This window comes from Trichosurus vulpecula, chromosome 2 (genome assembly GCF_011100635.1).
Source record: "Trichosurus vulpecula isolate mTriVul1 chromosome 2, mTriVul1.pri, whole genome shotgun sequence".
Lineage (NCBI taxonomy): Eukaryota > Metazoa > Chordata > Mammalia > Diprotodontia > Phalangeridae > Trichosurus > Trichosurus vulpecula.
The window spans coordinates 66,772,675-66,788,814 of NC_050574.1; the positions used below are offsets into that span (position 1 = coordinate 66,772,675).

The following is a 16,140-nucleotide window of genomic DNA, read 5'->3' on the forward strand; positions in this document are numbered from 1 at the left end:
TTCTCCAGGTTAAACACCCTCCGTCCCCTTTACGGGATCAAGTCTATAGTGCTTTAAGGTTAACAAAGCACATTTGCATGTATTATCTTACTGGTTCCTCACAACCACTCTTTGGGGCAGGTACTACAAGTAATAATTATCCTCATTTTACAAAGGAGTAAACTGAGGCTGACAGGTTCTCTTGAACATATATAGAAAGTTAGTATCTGAGGCTGTATAGACAATACACACCTCCCGAGACCCTAACTGCCTTTTTCTAGATGCTCCAATTCAAAAACTCAAAGAGTATCCTCAGTAACAGGCGCTGGACAAAAGATCACCCAGCCTTTGCTTAAAGACCACCAATAAGAAGAAACCCATGCCACCCTGATCGTCCGGGAGTTTTTCCTTACTTCAAACCTAAATTTATCTCTTGGCGATCTCCATCCCACTCTTTACACGCCCCCATTAGTGCGTGAACTCCTTGAGGGCAGGGGCTGTTCTTTGTCTTTCTTCAGTCTTTAGAACAGTGCCTGGCACGAAGTGGGCACTTAACAAATGCCGGCTGCTGGATGCATGACCCCGGCCAGAGAGAACAGGACGACTCCCTCCTTCAGGTACTTGGAGACCTTCGTCACGCCTACCCCCCAGCCTCCGCCTCATCTCTTCTCCAGCCTAAGCATCCCTAGGTCCTTCAAGGCCCTAGCCCTTCCTTGTCCCCCTCTTCCCGGCTCGGGATGCTAGAATCGGACGCACCAGCGGTCCACATGTGTCCTGCCCCAGAGCACCACTATCCACCCCCTCCTCTCCTAACTAGGCTTTCCAGCTTCCGAGAGCCAGTGTAGACCAGCACCCTCCGCCGGGGCGCGCTCAGCACGGCCCCCGGGGCGCGCGCTCACGCCACCCCCAGGGCCGCGCGGCGCGCCCCAGCCCCTCCTCACCCTGGGCGGGCCGCGCGTGCACGCGCCCGCTCCGCACCGTCCCCTCTTCCTCCCCCCTCCCCCCCATCCTCTCCTCCTTCTGCGCCCACGGAAATACGCCCGGCGGCTCGCTCCTGCGCGTGACAGCTGGGTGCCCAAAGGGTTAAGCCGGCGTAGTCGCGGCCGCGGCCCCTCCCGCTCCCTGCGGTCTCCCGCGCCCCCTTTCCCCCTACCTGGCCGCTCTTCCCAGGTGCCGCCCCGCGGCCCGCCCCTCGCGGGCTGAGCGACGCCCGCCTGCCGGCCAGCCTGAGCCTCCGACTGAGGGGGCGGGGGACCAGAACCGTCACATTAGCATTCCAGCCACGGTCACGTGTCTGTTGCAGCCAATGGAAGGCTTCAGGGCTGGGGAACCTGAGCCCGTGACCATGGCGACGGAGATGTGGGTGGGGCTCCGGGGTAGGGACTCCTCCCAGTTCTGACCTCCTGCCTCCCCCCCTAGTGGTCACAGCTGGGGCTGCTGACCCGCCCCCCACGTGCGCTCCTGGGCTACTCTGCAGAGCGTGCGGTGGGGATGTTTGCTATGGAGTAGGGAGGACTAAGTGGAGTGGTGGAAAAGGTTTTCATGATAGCTGTCCTCAAATATTTGAAGGACTGTCATATAAAAGACTGGCAGCTAGGTGGCACAGTGGATAGAGGGCTGGGCCTGGAGTCAAATGCGGCCTCAGCAGCTTATTAGCAGGGTGACCCTGGGCAAGTCACTTAATCCTGTTTGCCTCAGTTTCCTTATCTCTAAAATCAGCTGGGGAAGGAAATTGCAAACCACTCCAGTACCTTCACCAAGAAAACCCCAAATAGGACAACGAAGAGTCCTATGCAACTAAACAACACATAGGAAAGACTTGGCTCTGTGGATCAGGACTAGGAGCAGTGGGGGAAACTTGCAAAGGATTAAAAAAAAATTCCTCCTTGAGACTTGGCACTTTTCAGAACAATCTGGACATGGATTTTTAATTTGAAATAATTAACCTGGTGTGTTAGACATAACAGATTTTGTTCGCGTTTTGTAGATGAGGAAACAGGTAATTTGCCCAGGACCATACAGCTAGTAAGTGGCTGAGCTGGGAAGGGCTCCAAGCTTATTGGTGTCCTACTGCCCCTTCTCAGACTCATTTGCTGGGTTATCACCCAAAACATGCCCCTCTAACTATGGGTGTCCCCTAAGTCTCGGTCCTGGTTTGTCTTTTCCTAAAACGAAGGGCTGATAGGGTCATCCTCTCTGCTCAATAAACTCCAGTGCCTTCCTATGACTTCTAGGATCAAATATAAAATCTTCTAGCATTTAAAGTCCTTTATATAACTTGATCCCCTTCTACCTTCCAGGTCTTCTTGCTCTGCTTTCCACTTTGGGATGGCTCCACCCACTCTAGATCCAGACGCACTGGCATTCTGCTTTTGCAGCAGCTGTCCCTCATGACTGGAATTCTGTCCCTCCTCACCTCTCCCTTAGGGCCATGTGTGTACTTGGTGCCTACCTATATGTCGCTTGACATCAGGGACTATCTGTTTCACTTTTGTTTTTTGATCCCCTGCATTCATCACAGTGCCTGACACATATTAGGCACTTAATAACAACCTTCTTATGGGATTGCTTGAGTCACAAACTGCATTCTAGCCAAACTGACCTATTTGCTCTTCCCCAAACTCTGCCTTCAATCCTTTACCTCTGTGCCTTTTTACGTCCAACTCCAGTATCTAAAATATATTTCTTACTTTCCTCTGCCTCTGGAATCCCAAAATTCCTTCAAGGTTCAACAAGAGCTGGAAGGGAGATCATCTAGTCCAGGGATGAGGAACCTGTGACCTCAAGGCCACATGTGGCCCTCTAGGTCCTCAAGTGCAGTCCTTTGACTGATTCAGGGTCACACTTAAGGACCTAGAGGGCCACATTGGTTGCAAGTTCCCCATCCCTGATCTAGTCTAACCCTTTCATTTTACAGATGAAGTGATTTTTACATTTACATTTTACAATTTTACATTTACAGAAGTTCTACAAGGTCACTTAAATAGGAAGCACCAGAGGTGAGATTTAAACTCGGATTCTCATTTGTCTCTAAAGTCATTTCCATCACTGGAATTCTGTGACTGCTCTTTTTCCCAGTATGATCTAACCTCTTCCCCCCTCTTCCCCAAGGTTGGCACTTCCAGGAAGCTTCAAAGCCAGGCTCAGTGTTATTGTTGGCTTTGGAATACTGTCATACCTTCATTGCCTTAGTTGGCAATATTAGAAAGACTGATGGAAGTGACATGTTACCTTTCCAAATGACTTTTCCCTTCCTGGGATCATAAATAATTCATAGACTTTAAGGGATTGCTCTTGCAGAATCCAGCAATGCTGAATTAGATAAATGGCTGAGATCCTGACGAGCAGAACAACCATCAGTCAGGCTCTAGCTTCTGGAATCTTGTTTATTCGCTGCTTAATTAGGAAAAGGAGCTGTGGTCAGGTAACTTATTCTGTCCTTCCCAGCTAAGGGAAATGGGGTCTTTTTATGCAAAGTCATTTCAGAAGCTAAAGAGCTAAGAATCCAGAGTGGGGAAAAGTCCCCCAAACCAGATTCCTGGATAAGATAAGAACCCTCTCTCTTATCTCAGAACTCTCATTAGACATTTGATCCTTCTTCTAGTCTATACAAATATGTCCAGCTCTGTCTCTCTCTGTATGTCTCTATCTTTGTCTCTGTCTCTCTGTGTCTGTGTCTGTCTGTCTGTCTCTGTCTCTGTCTCTCTGTCTCTTGTCTCTGTCTCTGCCTCTGTCTCTCTGTCTCTGTCTTTCTGTGTCTTTGTCTCTCTTGGTCTGCCTCTCTTTCTGTTTGTCTGTCTATCTCTGCCTGTCTCTGTCTCTCTGTCTGTCTGTCTCTGTCTCCCCGTCTGTCTGTGTCTCTCTGTCTCTGTCTGTCTCTGTCTGTCTCTCTCTCTCTCTCTCTCTCTCTGTCTCTCTCTCTCTCTTACCCCCCTAGGTCTCCCTATCTTGCCCAGGTTGGAAGTGTAGCAGCTACTCACATACCTGATCCTACTGTTGATCATCACAGAAGCTTTGACTGGCTGCATTCATCTGTCCTCAGCAGCCTGGTGGCCCACTGATCCTGGAGGCTCAACATATTGGTACTGGACAGTAATGCAGACAGCCCTGATAAGCTTTTAGCCCTACTGTAGCTCAGAATTCCCAAGCTCAAGCAACCTATCAGCCCTAGCCTTCCCAGTAGCAGGGATTACAGGTGTATGCCCACCCCCAGCTCCACCCTCCCCACACCCCCATGCCCAGTTATCTAACTCATTCTTAAAAAACCTTCACTGGAAGCTCAAAGTCTGAAGAGTCTTGGCACCACACATTTACAATAAAGGCTCAGATGTGGCCAGTCAGGAGTAAAACAATTGACCTTGTCCTCGGAGCTTGCTTTTATGATTGTTCAAGTGAATTTTTATGGCAAGACCCACAGCATTTTAGAGCCCCTCAAAAAATAAAAAGTGTTGTGTCAGACCCACACAACTCTATGGGATTCCTTTGGCAGAACATTCCTGTAGGTTTGGAGGTAGGCTCCCCAAAAAGGAATTAGGCAGGAATTACTAGGGCTTTATATCCCTAAGTCAGAAGGAAGTTTCCAATAGAGACACTGCCCTTGGTGAACAGTGGGTAGAGAATAAAGAATGAATTTACCAAATTTAATGACTATTGGCACTATTAAGTTTACTGGACAGTCTGTGTTCCCAAGAACTTAACCTTTGGATTAAAGACTCCTTTTGTGAGGAAAAACCTAGGCTTATCATAGCCAAAGCTCTCAGGATTAATGTACTCTCTTTATGAGGGCAAAGAAAAAAAAGCTAAGGATTTTTCCCTGGCCTAGTATGTGGGAACCTGCCTTTCTATTATGGGGAAGAATACTAGCTAAAGACAAAAACTAAAGTTAAAAGCTGGAATCAGAATCTATCTACCCCTTCTCCCTTTGGTGCTAGACCTGGTGGAGCTCATAGGTCAGTAGAGCACAGTAGAGCGACCCATGAGATAATAGTGAGCAATGTCCCTATAGAGAACACACTATGTCCACAAGCCCAACAGAGATTTTATTTGATGCGAGACTGGAGAAACATACCCAATGAGAGCAATGTAATTATAGCTCTGCACCTTGAGATATGTTTCCTTTCTATGAGTGTACTCTAGCCATTCATATTGCCTATATGTGTGCTTCTACATCCACACATTTACCTTAAATGTCTTCTCTTCTCATAGATGGTATATTTGTGGGACAGTGTGCCTCAGGTTTATGGGGAAATACTCTATTGTTACTTAAAAAAATCCTATGGTGTTTCAGTAAATGCCTTTGCTTTGCATGAATTGTATGAATTTGTATGGATAACTAGTTGGCAGTAGCTTATCAACTATGGTTGATATGATTTTTAATCTTGGGTAGCTTGTCTGGGAGAACTGATGTGAATTGAGAGGCATCCCCATACCTAGGTGCCACATGCCTGTCTCTTCTCCATTTTGCAACCAAACACCCAGCAAAGGACAATTTGTATTCATTATGCCTGAATACTTTTGCCCCAGGTGGGGTTGGGACAGTTCCCTGAAGTACAGCCCTATGACACTACATACATATAGACAGATGTAATTATTGATCTCTTATGGCTAAAAGATCTCTGAGCCTCCAATACTGTGTACTATCTACAGAAAGAGATGTGACTTCGGATCAGCAGAAAGACTGAGAAGAGAGAAATACAGAAAGGATAGGAATTTGTCAACTCCTTGCAATTTACTCTGACCCCACCAATGGGCTGAAACTATTCTCTCCAAAGTTAAATGCGATCTCTTAATTGCTAAATCCAATGGTTTTTTGTTATGTCTGTATTCTACTTGACTTTTTGGCAGCTTTTGACACGGTCATCTAGAGACCATCCCTTCTTCCTGGATACTCTCTCCTCCCTTGACTTCCTCTGACCGCTTCTCAGGCTCCTTTACTGGATCATAATCCATGTCCCTCCCTAACTCTGGCTGTCCCTCAAGTCTGTGTCCTGAATCCTCTTCTCTCTTCTCACTATATTCTCCCTCAGTAATTTCATTAACTCCCATGGGTCCAATTATCATTTTTATGCAGATGACTCATAAATCTATATACTCTCTTTCATAATCTCAGTCCTGAATTACCAATTTTCTGCTAGACAACTTCACTTATATCCTATAGGCATCTCAAGGTCAACATGTCCAAAATGCAGTTCATTAACCCTCCATCCTCCCACTCATCTCTTCTCTAAACTTTCATATTTCTATTGAGGGCAACACCATCTTTCCAGACAGGTTTGAGACTTCAGAATCATTCCACTTACTCTCACTTTCCACCTCTTGAGATAAAAATTGTAATCAAATCAACAATACGTTGCCTCTGGGAAAGATATATCAAACTACTGCCCTATTTTTCCAGTCACAATCCATGTAAATTCCCAGACCAAAACACACATCCCTGGCCACTCCTCCTACGTGTTGTCTCTATGTGAACTCCTTGAGGGCAGTGACTGAATCATTTTTTCTCTTTAGCATTCTCAGGGATTAGCACAGAATTTGACACTTTGTAAGCATTTAGTAAATTCATCCATTCATTCACTAATTCCATCAGTACTTGAGCATATAATCCACCTGGGCCAGAATTCATCTAAAGTGTCTATCAGGGGTGAGGAACCTGTGGCTTTGAGGCCACATGTGGCCTTCTAGGTCCTTGCGTGAAGCCTTTTGACTAAGCCCAAGTTTTACAGAACAAATCCTTTCATTAAGGGGATTTGTTCTGTGAAGTTTAGATTCAGTCAAGGGGCTGCACTTGAGGACCTAGAAGGCCACATGTGACCTCGAGGGCAAAGGTTCCCCATCCCTGATTTTGCTGCCTCTTTACTTGTCTGTGGCTAGCTCTCAATTAGCAATTTTCATTCTCTTCTTTCTAGTCCAAGGGTCATTTTCCTTGGCAAAGAAAACAGAAGCAAAATAACAATTAAGCAACTCTTTTTCTCTGCTGTCAGCTATCATTACCTTATCTACCCTAAGAAATGGTCCTATTCCATCTTTTAACCTTAACTACCATCTCAGTTCATTTAGTGAATCAAAAAGCCTCCTTTCCCAACAGAAATTGCTCTTATTTTCAATTTTTCTATTCAGTAAATAAATATTAAAATCACTGAATTTGTATTCACTAACACATGAAATCAATAATAAACAAAACTATATAATTATTTACAATATTTTCACCGTGGAAACGAACATAGAGTCACTTCAAACTCTCACCATAAAGTCTGTTAACTTCACTTGTATGGAAATTAGACTTCACACCATTCAGCTTCTCAAAATATTAAGTAAATTCCCTTCTCAGAATTCCTCTTCACAAGATAAAATTGAAATGGCTTATTCAGAAAAGAACTCCATCTCTTTTCTCTCTCTTTTTTCTTCAGTTTTTCTCCTACAATGATGGGAAACATCTCTTCCACTTCTATAAAGCTAACACTTTTAATATTCTCTCTCCACAGTTTGACAAGTAGAGCGTCATAGATATGAATTCAAAGCTATATACTCTTCCTATGAATCCATAGAGAGAACGTATAGACAAACATCCTCAACTATCACTTCAAAACTTCCAGCACAACCTCCTTTTCTCAACATACCATTTAACTCTAGCTCTTAATGAGCTTGAGAGAAGAGAAACCTTTCCGGTAACCCTGTGTTGCTTTCTATTGCCCTCTATAGTTTGACAGGTCAATAAAGAGTGACATAGGCAATAGAAGGCAAATCTCTTGAGAAACAGATTGGGAAAGAGACTTTGTTTCTGTTCTGCTATGAGCTGTGCTGTGCTGTGAGTGAGGCTTAGATCTGACTGGGCACATTATGTCAGGTTGGAGGAACCTGACAGTTCTTGGCAATTCTCTAGCGTAAGGCTTATCACCAGAAGAGCATAACACTCCGTTAAGGGTGGATGTGAGCAAAAAGAACTGCTCTATTGCTTTGACGATAAAAAAGGAGTCACTTTTCCCAGCAGGAAAACAGTGAGGAATAGAAAGAGAGAAGCTAGCAAAGAAGGAGTTTCATGCGATAGTGTTTCTGAAGGGACCAAAGATGTCAGTAAAGAATTGTGAATTATTCAGGGCACATTAATTTCCACATTTATGTGTCAATAAGTATAGGTCCACTTTTCCCCACAGACATTGCATTCATTGATAGGAGAGTGACCCAGGTTCGTGGGTAGACTGTTATGTTTTGGTTATTTCTGCTTTTGCCTTCTATTGAGTAAATTTTATGTTCATTCTTACTTTTACCTTATAATTTAATAAATGCTTTAATAGTTAATATTGTCACAGTGACTTATTTTATGTGAATGAGAAATACATCATTTGAGGTTCAGGTGCTATAGTGGTGAATAGCAGGGATGTATATCCCCAGATCAAGGTTTTGCGTAGGACCGTAGGAAAGAGCAATGGTTTGTAGCAGTATGTTGTACTCTTCTTCAGGAACTCCAGATCTTCCAGAATGAGTGCAGGCTGAGTTAGTGAATCATCCCAGAGAGTGCAGTCTCACACAATACCTGGGCTACATGTAGAATAAGCCTTTTCTTAGGTAGTGGTAGAAACTTCATTCTATAATTTTAGAGCACTAAAATTCATTTTACACTCCTGTAAACATTTCAGCTAAGTTCACAGCATGATTTGTTATATTTAAGTGGAAAAATAAGTGCTTTGCTAAAATATTTTGTTAAAATATTCTTACCTTTAAGCCTATTTCAGCTATCATTGTTAATCAACCATAAAACAAACCACCAAACACTTCTAACCAGTTTATGTGCATGATGTTCTATAAAGGAATGTGTAGCAAAGGGATAGATTAATTTTTGACAAACATTAAATTGTTAGAGATTTGAAATCTTAGAAATTTCAAAAATAACAAAAATGACTAATGCTTCCTGCTACTTTCATGGGGTTTATGATAAATTATTTTCATGGAGCATCATAGAAAACTCACTGTTATATTACTTTAACCAAAGTATGTATGTAGCAGGTTAGCTAAAATTCACCCTGGCAGATTTATATGTATGTAGAATATCTATAACTATTACTGAAAGTTATTTACTATAATGGCAAAAAGAAACATCACTACATCTTTGTGCTTTATAGATTAATAAATGTATGCAATTATTTGGTTATGTTTAATTTTTGCATACATTTGTCTGTAGAACTAAATTTTAATGACCATTTTTACTTCATTATAAATTCTTAACCGACTTATTTCATGTTTGTACAAGAGGCTCATGTTCAACTTGTACTATTTTTGTAACAGCTGAATGATCAGTAACATTTTAATTAAAAACCACAGAATTTGAGATGTGGCAGGGAGCTTAGTAGCCATTTAGTCTAACCCATACATGAAAGTATCTCAACTATAATATATACAATGACTGGTCCTTTAGGCTCTGCTCAAAGATCATTTTAAAATGCAGCTTCTTAAAAATTAATAAAATACCGATAAATTAAAAAACCCAACAATACTGGATTCTAGTAAAAAGGGATGGTATTCTGGTCCACGTTGATTCTTTTATTCAAGATCTGATGGAATAATATGTATGTGTGTTTATACATATGTGTGTGTGCATGTGAACACATATTTACATATACTCATGTATATATCTATGCATGAATGTATATATATGTATACATATATATGTATCTATATCTTTCCAGATGATGCATATGAACTATGGGATTCCAAGATAATGCCATTGTTTATCAATATAACTTCTGTTTGTCAGATAACTTCTGAGGTCTTCCATGTCACAAATATATACGGTGGTATCGTTCAGATATTGAAACTCTTCTGAGAACTTTGAATTATCAAAGTTGGGCTTTTGGAGTGATGTTGGGGAAAGGACTCAAGTGGGAGATTTCTATTTGTTTTCCTATGGATGTGTATTATGTAAGCAAAAATGTCATAGAACTGGAAAATGTTAGACCCTGGAGGGACATTAAAGGATAACTAATTGATTCATAGGATTCCAACAGGAAAGAACCACAAATTCAATTCACCCAAACGTATTACTATCAAGCTTCAAGATTATAACATGCATTTCCTAGAAGCAAGATCAGTAAATTTCCCTGATCAACTTGATGAATTTATGAGGAAGCAAACTTTTGTTTGGGATTTTGATTGTATCTTCTTGAGGATAGAATGAACATGCCTCTTGGCATCTTATGGAGGATGGATCCCAGTAATTAAGGATGAACTGGTTGAATCATACTGTTGTGGGTTAACACCCTTTGTGCTGGCCCTACTTTGAAAAGGAAATCATTTGCAGAGTTGGCATCAACTGTGGGATACTAAAAGAGCAGAAGAGCTAAAAGCAGACCTGGGCTCTAGAGATAGGATGGTGTTCCCTTGCCACCCCAGGTGCCACTAATGGTGGCCTTGTAGTAAGAGGCACATAATAGTTGCATTTTCTCTTATACAGCCAAAGAAGACACTTCCTGGGCCTTGATTTCCTTGACTCTGAGTATTTTAACTAAGCCCTGGTGAAGGAATGGCAGAGACACACAGAATATCAACTTTGTAGAAACCATAAAGTGTCCACAGGGTCCAAGTGGTAGGAGTTCTTTAATTCTAGTAGTCAGGGGAAGTTTCAAGAGTTATTGAACCTTAGCTTTCTGTCAATCAATTAACAAGCATTTATTAAGTGTTTACTATGTGCTCGCTGTGCTAAATACTGCTCTTGAGGAGCTGACCTTCTGATGGGAGAAATAGCAAGCAAACTATATATAATCAAGCTACAAAGAGTATAACTAGAAGGCAAGGACCTAGTGAAGGAGGGATTTGGGAGAGGGAGCCATCACAAAGGCATCCTGTAGAATATAGGATTTGAGCTGAGATTTGAAGGTAGCCAGGAGGCATAAGTGAAAAAGGAAAGAATTCAAGCATGATAGACAGTTAGAGGAAAGGTACAGAATGGGAAGATAGAGTATCATGTGTGAGGAAGAGCAAGAAGGCTCCTGTTTCTGGATCACAGAGTACGCCAAAAGGAGTAAAGTGTAAGAAGACTGGAAAGGTAGGAAGGGACCAGGTTTTAAAGAGCTTTGAATGCTAAGCAGGAGATTTTATAATCGATCATGGAAGCCATCAGCATTTATTGTATAGGGAGTGACGGTCAGAATTTTGCTTTAGGAAGATCACTTTGGCGTCTGAGTGAAGGACGGACTGGAGTGGGGAGAGACTTGAGGCAGGGAGACCCATCAGCAGGCCATTGCAAGAGTCTAGGAGTGAAGTAAAGAGAGCTTGCACGAGGCGGGGTGGGGTGTTGGTGGCTGTGTGAGTGGAGAGAAGGGGACATAGACTGGAAATGTTTTAAAGACAGAAATGAAAAGACAGCAACAAAATGATTATATGGGACGAATGCAAGAGAAGAGTCAAGGACAACACTGAAGTTGAGAGTGTGAGTAAATGGAAGGCTGGTAGTACTCACAACACGAATAAGAAAGTTTGGAAGAAGTGAGGTATGTGGGGGAAGATAATCAAGTCATGTTCCAGAGTTCTGGTCAGCACAATATTGGAATCTAGCCTTCTAGCAAGAGAAGAGAGATTTCTTGGGAACCACCAGCCTTAATATGACCTTGCTAGAACCAAGTCCAGGAGTTTTGGACCTCATATCTTAGAAGGAAAAGGCTGTTCTTCAACAGTACCAGCTTGTTGGAGAGAGAAGAAGATTATGGATATAGCCCCCAGGGCTGAGGGGTGAGATGGTAAGGGACTAAAGTCACTATATGGGAGAGCAAAAAACCTGAATTTGCCTTATGCTGTTACTGCGAGTTATATCACATAGTTCAAAACTCATGAGAAAGGGTTTGATTCTCTAGCAAGCCCAGCTTCATTTTCCTTCTATGGGGTATCCAAGCCCTTACCATGATGTCTATGAATCCAGGGTGAAAAATTATCTGGAAAGTTGGTGTATTGTTCTCCTTGTAATCTCAAGTTTGATTTCATTCTGAGAGTAATTCAAACCACAGGGTGGCATTTTCTTCTGTGGGACTATAGACTCCTGGGGAAAGGTGGGACTCCTTGGAGAGGGAGAATTGTTGGACATGATTGAAAAACAACTCAACAACAAGGACAAAGAAGTGATTAAATGATGTAGTGATGTATTTGTATGTCTGCCACAGTCAAGGAATTGTTACTTCACTGGGTTTAGAATCAAGAAGACTCATCTTCCTGAGTTCAAATCTAAACTCAGACACTTATTAGCTGTGTGACCCTGGGCAAGTCACTTAATCCTGTTTGCCTCAGTTTCCTCATCTGTAAAATGAGCTGGAGAAGGAAATGACAAACCACTGCAGCATCTTTAGGAAGAAACCCAAAATGGGGTCATAGAGAATTGGACACGACTGAGCAACAACAGCACAAAAAGGCTATTATAGGCCAAAGACCTATGGTGCATCTCAGCTACTCAGCTCACTTCACTCGGCATCAGTTCATGTAAGTTTTTCCAGGTTTTTCTGAAATCCATAGGGTACCTTTTCTAGTCCCTTCCTCATACCAGGAGGTGAGCAGTGTGGCCCTTAAAAAACGCTACTCACCCAGGGGCCTGTTGAATCGCAGTGCTGCTTTAGTCCAGTGAGAAGACGACCCTATAGCCAGAGCTGCCTATGGGCAGGGTTGTGACCACAGCTCCCAGTGCATCCTCACCTGCTACTTTGTCACTTGCCTATTGCCACAGGACTTTGAAAAATGGTAAAATGGTATGGGTGATTTTTTTTACTCATGCATAAATTAGATTTAAGTGAGACATAGTTGTGCAAAGTCATCAGCCTCACTCTCTCTTCCAGCGTCATCGAAGTCCAGTGGGAGGACAAAAGTCAAGACCGCCGGCAATGGCCCAGGATGCAGTCGATGACCTTGGCCTCTTTGATATCTAACCCAGCTCTGAGTGCTACACAGCATCTACTTCAGCTGTCTTCATGGTCACTGGAATAAATTGTTCACATCCTCCCACTCCCCTGGGGGAAAACTTCATATACTTGGAGTAGACACCTGCCTAACTCACTGAAGGTTTGAGACTCTTGATTACCCTCAATCAGGTCTAGCTGAAACAGTTTACTGGGGTGTGGCAGCTGCACATGCTACAGCTTCTTGGAATCACAGGTGAAAGTTGGGTGGCAGGTGAACATCAAAGGTGGAAAGCAGCCCTCATACCAGAGGTACCAGTCTTCCCTGAGCACTGATATACCTTGGTAGGGGGTGGTAGAGAATTTGGAACTCAAAATTTAAAAAGAAAAGAATACTAAAAATAAATAAATAATAAATTGAAATGTTTTTAAAAATGAATGAGCAATCATAAGGGACTAACAAGAATAGACTGATTACATCCTAATATTGCAAAAGGAAAGGAAAAGAACAAGAATTTGTTAAGTACCTACTATGCACAATACACTCTACAAATGTTCTCTCATTTGATCCTTATAACAAACCTTTGAGGTAGGTGCTATTATGAGCCTCATTTTACAATTGAGGAAACTGAGGCAAACAGAGTTTGTAACTTGCCCAGAGTCCCACAGCTAGTAAGTGTCTGAGGCTGGATCTGAATGCAGATCTTCCTCACTCCAGGCCTCGTAGCATATGCACTGTGCCACCTAGTTGTTCCTAGCATGAGGGGATGCATTGGTGAATAGATGCATGTTGGGAGTTGAGTATAGAATCATGAAACCATAGGATTGCAAATTTAGAGCTGGAAGGGCCTCAGTGACCATCAGTTCCAGCCCTCTCATTTTACCGATGAGGAAACAGGCCCAAAGAGGTGAAATAATTTGTAACCTGGCTTCCAACCTCCTAAATAGACTGTCCTAAGCCACTAATGATTTCTTAATCGCTGTCTTGAATGGCCATAGCTCAACCCTCACTTTCCTTGACCTCTCCATTGCCTTTGACACTGTTAACAACCCTCTTCTCCTCTCTAAGTTTTTATGACATTGATTTCTCTTGGTTCTCTTCATACATGTATGCAGACTCCTCAGTTTTCTTTGCTGGTCCTTCAACCACACTATATCCACTAATGTATGGGTCTCTCAAGGCTTTGCCTGGGCTCTCTTCTCTTTTCCCTTTATATACTCTCACTTGTTAAATTCAGCTCATGTGGATCCAATTGTCATCTCTATATAGATGATTCCCAGATATCTATCTATCTATCTATCTATCTACCTATCTATCCATCTACCTACCCATCTATCTATCCATCCATCCATCTATCCATCCATCTATCTGTCTGTCTATTTATCTGTTATATATCTATCTATCTATCTCTAATCTATCATCTCCAACCCTATTTTCTCTCTTGATCTTCAGTCTCATCACCAACTACATACTGGACTACATGTCTTGTAGACAACTCAAACTCAATATGTATAAGATGGAAATCACTTATACCCTCCCCAACCCTCTCTTCTTCCAAACTTTACTAGTATGACAAGAATGCCTCTATCATCCTATTCACTCAGGTGCTCAACTTCGGCATCATACTTGACTCCTCTCTTGCATTCATTCCACATATCCAATCTATTGCTAAGTTTTTTCATACTTCAAAACATCTCTGGTCTACATCCCCTTCCCTCCACTCACACAGCCACCAACCCCCCTGGTGCAAGCTCTTATTAACTCACACCTGGACTATTACAATATCTTGCAGGGTGGTCTCTCTCTGCCTCAAGTCTCTCTCCACTCCAGTCCATTCTCCACTCAGCTGCCAAAGTAAGCTTTCTAAATCAGAGGTCTGACCGTGTCAATCCCCACACAATAAACTCCAGTGGTTCCCTATTACTTGCAGGATCAAATATAAATATAAAACCTTTTGTTTAGCATTTAAAGCTCTACACAACCTGATCCTTTCCTACCTTTCTAATATTTTTATACTTTACTCCCCTCCATGCACTTTATGATGACCCTCTATCTCCCATGCGTAGAATGCTCTTCTTTCTTACTTTTGACTCATCTTCCTCAAAATGAGCTCAAAACCCACCTTCTGCCCCACCTCCCCTCCCCATTAGTGCCTTCTCTCTGAGATTACCTTTTATTTACAGTGTACATATCTTGTATGTGCAATTTTTCACCTGTTTAGAATTTTAACTTCTTGAGGGCAGGAATTATCTATATCTCTTTCTTCATATCCCTGGTACTGAGCACAGTGGCTCATATTAAGCGCTTAAAAAATGTTTGTTGACTGATTGACTTCAAAGAATCTTTGATCTTTCACTCCAGAGAACTATTAGATGCAATCCCTCCTTGGCACTGGCCAGGCAATTTGGAGCTGGAACTCCCTGTGAGTACTCCTACCTATGTTAATTGTTATCCTGTATATTTGCACAGTTTTAATTACATCTTGATAACTTTTGTTTTCATCCCTAAAACAAGCCACTTTGCCACCCAGATCAAAAATCATGGCTCTTTTTGTGGTAGCCAAGAATTGGAAATCAAAGGGATGTCCATCAATTGGGGAATGGCTGAACAAGCTGTGGTATATGAAGGTAATGGAATACTATTGTGCCATAAGAAATGGGGATGATACGGACTTCATAACAACCTGGAAAAACCTACACGACATAATGCTGAGTGAGTGGAGCAGAGCCAGGAGAACATTATACACAACCACAGATATATGGATTCCGTGAGGACCAACCCTGACAGACTTCGCTCTTCTCAGCAACACAAGGTACAAAGACAACTCCAAAGGACTCATGATGGAGAATGCTATCTACATCCAGAAAAAGAACTATGAAGTTTGAATGCAGATTGAGGCACACTTCATGCTTGCCTTTTTCCCCCCTTTTTTTCTTCTCTTTTGTTTTTGGGGTTTTTTTTGGTTCTGTTTCTTCTTTCTCATGATTCATTCCATTGGTCATAATTCTTCTCCACAACTTGACTAGTGTATAAATTAATTCAATGCGAAGTTATATGGGGTAGTTATATGAGATTCCATGCCATCTTGGGGAGGGAGGGGGGAGGGAGGGGAGAAAATCTGGCTCTCAAAATTAGGTAGAATCATGTATTGTAAACTAAAAATAAAAATAAAAAAAGAATGTTTTAAAAAAAAAATAAAGTTCTCCAGAGAGAAAAAAAAATCATGGCTCAATGATTTAGTCCTTTTATCCCTAGAAACTCCTTATCTAGGAACTTTGTTGCTTGATTAGTGGT

At 42.3% G+C, this 16,140-nt stretch overlaps 1 protein-coding gene across 2 annotated transcripts in view; it reads right to left on the reverse strand.

Annotated features, from left to right (window-relative positions):
- Positions 1–1,219, reverse strand: part of PHC2 (polyhomeotic homolog 2) — a 154,083-nt gene extending 152,864 nt beyond the window's left edge. Inside the window, exon 1 of one of the 2 annotated variants that reach the window (XM_036745055.1) lies at positions 1,133–1,219. The gene's annotated coding sequence lies outside the window, so the exon portion shown is untranslated. The remainder of the gene's footprint in view (positions 1–1,132) is intronic. The other variant, XM_036745054.1, reaches the window with a different exon arrangement.
- Between the last annotated feature and the right edge of the window lie 14,921 nt (positions 1,220–16,140).